This window comes from Heterodontus francisci, chromosome 21 (genome assembly GCF_036365525.1).
Source record: "Heterodontus francisci isolate sHetFra1 chromosome 21, sHetFra1.hap1, whole genome shotgun sequence".
Taxonomy (NCBI): Eukaryota; Metazoa; Chordata; class Chondrichthyes; order Heterodontiformes; family Heterodontidae; genus Heterodontus; species Heterodontus francisci.
In genome coordinates, this window is record NC_090391.1 from 24,183,186 (window position 1) to 24,192,049 (window position 8,864).

An 8,864-nucleotide genomic window follows, 5' to 3' on the forward strand; every position below is an offset into this window, starting at 1 on the left:
GGGAATAGGGTATCCAGGTATGTGTGAAGGAAGCTAAGCGTTTCTTCCTCATGGGTTCACGAACTGCAGTGTGCTGCCTGTCAGGGGAACCAGGCAATGGAATGGGCTGGTAATAGCGCACTTAAGAAGTTAAAAGAAAAGGCAATATAGCTACCGTGTATGCAGAGGCAGATTCAAATTTTAATGGAGAAACTCAAGCAGGTACAGGAGGAAAAGGCGGAGTTGGAGAACAGAGCAGGCAATAGAGAAGCTCGATCAACTGGTTGCAGAATAAAGCAGTAAAAAGCAGGAGAGGAAAACACAGAAGGAGACCTCAGGAAGCACAGTCGGGTATTTACATCGTCAAATTATGGAGGGTAAGAGAGAGAGCCAGGCTCATTGTGAACAAAGGACAATGAATCTGGAGAGGGCTGGAAAGACTGAGGGGCATCTGACAGGGTAGCTCAGAGTCGGGCTGACGAATAGGCTGACCACGGATCCTGAACAGAAAGGATTCGGAAGCTGATTCTAACATTGTCAGGGGCCAGGGTTATGTCTTCTCTCATGGTGCCAGGAGAAGGTGGTATAGATTGAGATGAAACCGGGAAAGAGTCAGTTGACGGGATCCTCTGTGTCATAATTTTTCTATGGTTCTATGACAGGGAATGTTTTACCTGCGGAAGGACAGGACACTAGATCACAGAGTGTAGGTTCCCGAAGTGGGGTAAAGCAGGACCAACCAGTCCGGGCCAAAGCTGCAGATGTAGAGGTGGAGAAAGAGAAGGAAAACGGTGGTTCCCCGGGATCGGAGCATCGGGAAGTGGAGGCAGAGAAAGAGAGTGTAGATGTACCAGTAAAACCTCTGGTGACTGCATTACAACAGGTTGTGGTTAGGGACAGAGAAAACTGGGCGCCGTAGTGAACAGTGAGAGGGCCAATACCCCACTCCTTTGCAATTTCTAAGCCGTGGCCATCTTGAACACATTTGCCCGCCCAATTAGGATGAATGGGGGAGAGCCGACGGGGGAGTTTCCAGTAGATCCCGGAGCTTCCAGCACTGTAGTCCACTCACCGAATCCGACCACTTCTCCTTAGTCGGGTAGAACTTCGTTTAAGTTAATGGTCTTAACAAGGAAAGAACAGGCTGGAACAGCGTCGAACACCAAGACTTAGAACCCCTTGCCACTAAGTGAAAATGTGTCGTGATGCAATTGGAACAGGTCGGCACTGGTGTCCTGGGGGCCAACTTCTTTCTGGCCCATCATGTCAGTGTAGACATGCCTATGGGGGGCAGTGGACCCAGATGATTTAAAGGAGATTTTTGTAGTTCTGCAATGATGACAAGGTGAAGGGTACCGCCTGCACACTGCAGCAGAGGGGAAGCTACGATATAGGCCAGTTAGTGCAAAACACCTCAGTCACTTTTCAGAAACATAGAAACATAGAAAATAGGAGCAAAAGTAGGCGATTCGGCACTTCAAGCCTGCACCGCCATTCATTATGATCATGGCTGATCATCCAACTCAGTAACCTGTTCCCACTACCACCTCATATCCTTTGATCCCTTCAAAGCCAAGAGCTATATCCTACTCCTCCCTGAAATCATGCAATGTTTTAGCCTCAACTGCTTTCTGTGGTAGCGAATTCCACAGGTTCACGACTCTCTTAGTGAAGAAATTTTTCCTTGTCTCAGTCCTGAATAATTTACCCCATATCCTTATATTATGATCCCCTGGTTCTGACACCCCCACCGTCGGGAACATACTTCCTGCCTCTACCCTGTCATGCACCGCCAGAATTTTATAGGTTTCTATGAGACCCCATCACTCATCTGAACTTCAGCGAATATAATCCTAACCGACTCAATCTCTCCTCATACGTCGGTTCCACCATCCCAGGAATCAGTCTGGTAAACCTACGCTGCACTTCTTCTATAGCAAGAACATACTTCCTCAGATAAGGAGAACAAAACTGCACACAATATCCCAGGTGTGGCCTCACCAAAACCCTGTATAACTGTCGCAGACATCCCTGGTCCTGCAATCCAATCCTCTCTCTATGAAGGACATCATTCCATTTGCATTGTTCACCACCTGTTGCACCTGCATGCTTACATTCAGTGACTGGTGTACAAGAACATACAGGTCTCTTTGCATATACCCCTCTCTCATTTTATAGCCGTTCAGAAAATAGGCTGCCTTTCTGTTATTACTACCAAAATGAATAACCTCACATTTAACTACATTATACTGCATCTGCCATGCATTTGTCCACTCAGTCAACTTGTTTAGATCACCCTGAAGCCTCTCTGTATCCTCCTCACAACTCACCCTCACACCCAGTTTTAAGTCATCTGCAAATTTGGTGTTATTACATTTAGTTCCCTCATCTAAATCATTAATATGTATTTTGAATAGCTGGGGTACCCCACAGTCGACCATTCAGAAAAATACCCATTTATCCCTACTCTTTGTTTCCTGTCTGCCAACCAATTTTCTATCCATTGCAATGCACTACCCCCAATCCCATGCACTTTAATTTTACAAGGTAATCTCTTATGTGGGACTTTGTAGAAATCCTTCTTAAACTGCAAATAAACCACATCCACTGGCTTCCCCTCATCAACTCTACTTGTTACATCCTCGAAGAATTCTAGTAGATTTGTCAAGCATGATTTCCCTTTCGTAAATCGATTCTGACTCTGTCTGATTCTACCACTGTTATCTAAGCTGTAAAATCTTTGATAATGGCAGTAGAGTTTTCCCCACAACCGACGCTAGGTGGACTGGTCTATAATTCCTTGCTTTCTCTCTACCTCCCTTTTTAAATAGTGGGTTTACATATGCTACCTTCCAATCTCTAGGAACTGTTCCAGAGTCTATAGAGTCATGAAAGATGACTACCAATGTATCCGCCACCTCTAGGGCCACTTCCTTAAGTACTCTGGGATGCAGACCATAAGGCCCTGGGGATCTATTGTCCTTCAATACCATCAATTTCCCAAACACTGTTTCTTTACTAATACTGATTTCCTTCAGTTCTTCTCTCTCTCACGAAACCATGTGTTCCCCATAATTTCTGGTATGATATTTTGTGAAGGGAAAACCAAAGTATCCGTTTAGTTGGTCAGCCATTTCTTTGTTCACCATAATAAATTCTCCTGTTTCTGACTGTAGGTACCTACATATGACTTCTCTAATCTTTTTCTTCTCACATACCTATAGGAAGTGTGTGCAAGATAGTCTCACCATTTTCGCAAACCACCAACATGATTGTGTTAGGGTGGCAGAGGTAGAGGTGAAGGTAGAGGGTGATCTTATGTCGTGGTAGAGTGTCCTGAGAACAATAGCGATCCACATAAACTTGCCACTGTGTTTGGTTAGGATCTGTCACCTAACAACTAAACGATCTGTCGTGCAGAACCACGTTGGATTACCGGGTTCTCAGGAAAAACATCCCCACCTGTACACCCACTATAGCAGCGGTGGCAGGTTCAATCGGGAATATCCCTGCGGAGGCGACAATGTTCACACTATTGGATATAGCAAATGGGTTTTGGTCAATTCCATTAAGATGGGAAAACAAAATATGCATCTGGCTTCATATTTAAGGGACAACGGTACACATGGACGTGCCTCCCACTGGGGTTTCACAACAGCCCCTCGAATTTACATCAGTGTATGGCAGATGCCCTGAAGATTTGTAGGCAGCACAGCCAGCTGATACAGTACATGGATAACCTACTGCTGCTCTCGGGTAGTACAAAGGATCACAGGTCACTCACTATTCGATGAACTGTTGATGCTGTTAAATGAGACATGGCTGAAGGTGAACACCAAGAAGTTCAGATTGGGCTGGAGGAGTCGCAGTTTCTAGGACTAATGATTGGGGCAGAGCAGAAGGCGATAGATGAAAACAAAAGGAGAGCTTTGCAGGAACGAACTGCCGCGAAGGACGTGTCTGGGATACGTTTCTTTCTGGGAATAATGGGGTGTTTTAGGGAGTTCAGCAAACTTGTGCGGCAACAGCAGCCCCTTCACTTAGGAAAGGGATAGAATAGGAAGGGAATGGGGTGAAAGTTGCCAGGAGGCATTGACCCACCTGAAGGAGAGACTACAAACTGCCCCAGCACTGGGAGCAATAAATGAAAATGAGGGATTTTACTTTGAGATAGCAGCCCATTGGGATAGTTTGAGTGCAGTGTTACTCCAAGAGCGGTACAACGGGCTGAGACTAGTGGTTTACGCCTCCCGAGTCCTGACAAATGTAGAAAGGTCCTATTCAAATTGCAAGCACCACTTATTGGCGACATTTTGGGTTTTGAAATGCTTTTAGGCTTTTCCAGCGTAATCCCTAGTGATTTTCTTAACCTGTCACACCCAGGCACAGATGTTGCTGAACGGTAAAATAAACGATGTGACAGTGAGTATCAATCACATCGCCTTGGATATGTTTTCTCTCACAAATGGACCTGAAGGGGGAACGATTGATGTATCCGCGGAGAGACCATGTGTGATAGGTAGAAAGGGTATGGGATATAGATGTGGGGTTCCTAGCCTGGCAAAAAGAGACGAATATGAGGATGGATCCATCTTACTAACGAACAGAGACCATAGGACAGGGTATGGAATACATGACCCCGATGCTGGAATAGAGAAGGCTATAAAACTCCCCAGCACAATGAGGGCAAAGCAGGACGAGCTGGCAGCTGCTGCCTATGTCGGGTACTGGGAAAGATTGTGAAATGACTCGTTTAGACGGGTTACAGGGACAAAGGGGGGGGGGGCGGGGCGGGGGGGAGCAAATTTATGTTGGGACAAGTGGTGAAAGAAGGAGCAAGGGATTTATGTGCGTGTTATCAGAATGTAAATGCAAGAAGGCGGCAGCTATTGCTACCAAATTCCAATGGCGGGATTTTGGATCTGGACCGGACTGAACTCAGAGTCTGGAATCTTGCATGGTCCCAGATCCCCCAAACAACGCCAATGCTACCGAACTGATAGCACTTGGAAAACAATCCCCATCCAGGACCCCAAAGGCCCAAGTTATAGTGGTCATGTGTCCTCTAACAACACTTGGACCCAGAAACGGGTTGGTGCTAATTCCAACAGGCAAGGTGTTGTGCCATGACGTGAATTATGATTCAGCATCTGTCGTCGTCAATTTGATGGAGGTTCGACTGCCCCAGTGGTGTCCAGCAGAGACAGTGAAGCTATATGAGAAGTCATCAAAGGAAATGTTCTGACAATTCTATGAATTAAATTGCGGGGAAAAATCGGGAGGATTTGTATGAATTGAGCAGTAACAGGCACATCAGTTCAGGAAGAGGGAAGAGGGAGTTGAACAACGACACAGCCCCAGTGTCAAATACAGAGACATCAGTGATCAATAGTTTAGATAGTGCCCAACTCCAGTTTTAGGATCAGTTAAAGGAAATACTAGGGGAAGTTAATGCATTTGAAGGGCAGGAGTTACGTGCAAACCAAGTCCTGACAAGCCACTTGGAAGAAATAGTAGCTGAGCTGGAAAGCCATGTCCAGAATTTAAACAGGCTGTGAGTTTTCCACATTACTCTTGCATTAGCAGACGGTTCAGGAACCCAACCATCGTGCTATCAGAGAGCATAACCAACTTCTGTCTGTTTTAGATCTTCTGCTACTTACTTCTTCATCTATAATATTAATGAAGGAGGTATTTGTAGAGCATTTATTGCATTCAGGTCCCTGTACAATTTGAGTAGACATAGAGGGAAATTTCCAGCTTCCAAACATATGGAAATGACGCAGGGACACGCAGGAATAGTTGACCCATAAACATTGCCCCAGACCCAGATAACTGGACCATCTTGGCTAAACACTTTTTCCCTCTCCCTAAATCGCATCTAAATCTACCAGGAGTGGCAAAACAACATTAAAAAAACCCTGGCCTAATGTGTGGAAGAAAGGACTCTGTAAATTTCCTCTTCAATGCCCTGCTGGTCTGGCAGTCGAAAACAGGTCCACGAGATTACATGGACCACATGTTACATCTGAAGAAACTTACCTTCTATATGACACAACCTTTCTCACAGTCAAGAAATGATGCAGCTCCCTCTTGAAGCCGCTGAGAAAATCAGCACCCAGCACACCAGCTGACAATGTATTCCACAGACTCCACATTCTCTGGGAAAAGAACCACCTTATGTCTCTTCCTGTGCATACGTGGTTTGATATACTTTTATTTTTAGTTAATCTCGTAAATGGTTTTTTCGCTGCAATGTTGCTTGTCTGTGACTGTGAAACAATTAGTTGGCAAGTAATGGAGCAAAGGCTGGCTTTGAAAATCAATCAACATTACATCTACAGCCGTTATAGATTGTTTGAAATTATCCATATTCGATGGGAAAATATTGCATTTATAATGCAACACTGTTTAATGTCTTCCAATTGGTTTTGACATGAACTGAAGTTACTAGAGATAGCCAACTCTCTATTCACTGACGTGTAACAGAACACCAGCCCTTTAGGATCAGAGGAGAACTTCATTCAAGGAACATAAACTATTAGGTTGACTAATATAGACTATAACAGCAGTTAATATGCCAGAGTGTTTTAATTCATTACTGTGGAAGATTTAGAATTTATACTTGGATGGTCAGTGGAGATTATTTACCCCCCAGCACCCAATTTCCCCCATATATACAAAAAATGTGTGCAGAATGCCAATTAACGTCTAGTCTAGAGACAATATAAATCGGTTTTATGCATTTTTGTTTTAATATTTGCGTTTGAAACATTGCATTATCAAAATGAGTGTAACTTGAGTATCAGTTAGTCTCCCACCCACAGATCCTGTGTTTTGGCTTATCTCATAATTCCTAGCGGATTCCTTGCACAAGATCCATTGATGTGATCTATGACACTCGCTTTCAATCATAATATGGCAGCTTTCCGGATGCAAATCACAACAGCTGCAAGGTAACGTTCTACATAAACAATCCCATCATGGAATTTCGGGGCAGACTAATTATTTTTGATCTCTTTCAATAGCGGGTAGTTCTAATTCTTGAACGTTCTTGTTATATTTTAGGTTAAGACAAATCATCAAAATGCTTACAATAAGTGTGGTCTGGGCAAGGCACCACAACGATGTTTCCAAGTCTGTGCTTGCAGTGTTCAAACAAACACGCTCATATATTATATTTTAAGCATGTGTTGTGTATAAAATGAGACATTAGTTCCTCTAGAGGCTAATTTTAACTCACATGACTGTTTCGCAATTATTCGGTAAATTTCATGCCATTTAAGCAGTGAATATAACTGAAATATGAAAGGACGTTACAATCTACTCATGGCTTTCCTTTGGGCAGAGAAGGCAGCCTCTAATTTGTGTTATTGAATTTCATACGCTATTGTTATTTTAAATACAATTGCCTCAGTCATGTAATTCTCAAAAAATTCCAGACTTAAAACCAGTCTGGAAAAATAAAACCTGCGTTCCCACATTTTAATTCTTTTTTTGAAATCTTAACAGTGAAAAGTTTGGTTTTATAATGTCACACTTATGTTTTGATGCATAATATGTATTTATATCGTGGTTTTCACATAGGCAGACATGACAAGAAGCACCAAGACTGTAAAATCTAAACAGTGCAGTCCAGCCGGACCGGACCCGAGCCCGAAAGCAGGACGCAGAATATAGACCTGACCCGAACCGAACCCGACACATGCTGCCGGGTTTTGCCGGGTTTTGTCGGGTAGACATGCTTTAATTCATGTCCTCATCATTGAATGAATTTAACAATTGGAATAAAGGGGTATTTCAGCACATTCTTCAACTGCTCTCTGAACTGAGTCTGGGTGATAGCATAAATCGCAGTGTTTGTGCAACAACTCAGGAGTTGCAGCATAAACCCTAATTCCTGCAGAAACCAACGTAGAATTACAGACCGATAGCCCAAATACCACATCCGCCACCACATTGAATACAGCATTAACAGTGCCCATAAGAGGATGAAATTCCCCGAGATAACTAACAGTAAAATCACTGATTTCCTTCGACTCTCCATCTCGGGGTCTCTGTGACTCTGCCCACTGCTGTGAGCTCGGATTCTCCTGCGTCCTCTGCTGCTCACTAAGATGTGTCTCACGGTGAGAGCATTGAGCAGCAGAATCACCACAAATGGGAGCGCCGGATTTACAATGTTGTGGAGGAGGTCTATTGTTCCCCAGACCCGAGAGGATAGAACAGCCTGTGCGACAAAACAAAACCAAGGTTGGTTCTTCAGCCAATACCGATCCATTAACATAAAATACCGGGTGACGTTCTTCAAACAGCTCAGCACAGTCACTGTTCCCAGAACCAGAGCCACTGTTTTCTCGCTGCAATATTTTCTTTTCAGCTTCTGGCAACAAATGGCCACAAATCGATCAAAGGTGAAAGTGACGGTGAACCAGACAGAACAGTCTGTGGCTGCGTAAAGCATGATGGCATGGACATTACACACAGGGATGGACGTCAGGAACAGGAACTGTTCCCAATAAACAATGGGAATGTGTCTCAATATCAGGTCCAGGATAATGACCAGTAGATCCGCCGCTGACATGGCCACCAGGTAGCGAGTGACACATTTGGAGAGACCACACTTTCCCCGAGACAGGATCCCAATCGTCAGCAAGTTAACTGTGAGGAAGGGAAATAAACAGAGACATTATACATCAGACTGGAGCAAAGTTACCAGTTTGATTGAGGAGTTATTGAGATGTATAAATGTGATCCTGCATCCAGTGATGTATTAAAATGATTGGACCTGAAAGAACAAACGGAAAAGCCTGTGATACGATGGAAGACAGGAGAGATTAATTGACAAAAGAACGATACTGCAATTGTTAAATTCAATATTGATC

At 43.9% G+C, this 8,864-nt stretch overlaps 1 pseudogene; it reads right to left on the minus strand.

Annotated features, from left to right (window-relative positions):
* Positions 1-1,148: 1,148 nt before the first annotated feature.
* Positions 1,149-8,632, minus strand: LOC137381062 (probable G-protein coupled receptor 139; annotated as a pseudogene).
* Between the last annotated feature and the right edge of the window lie 232 nt (positions 8,633-8,864).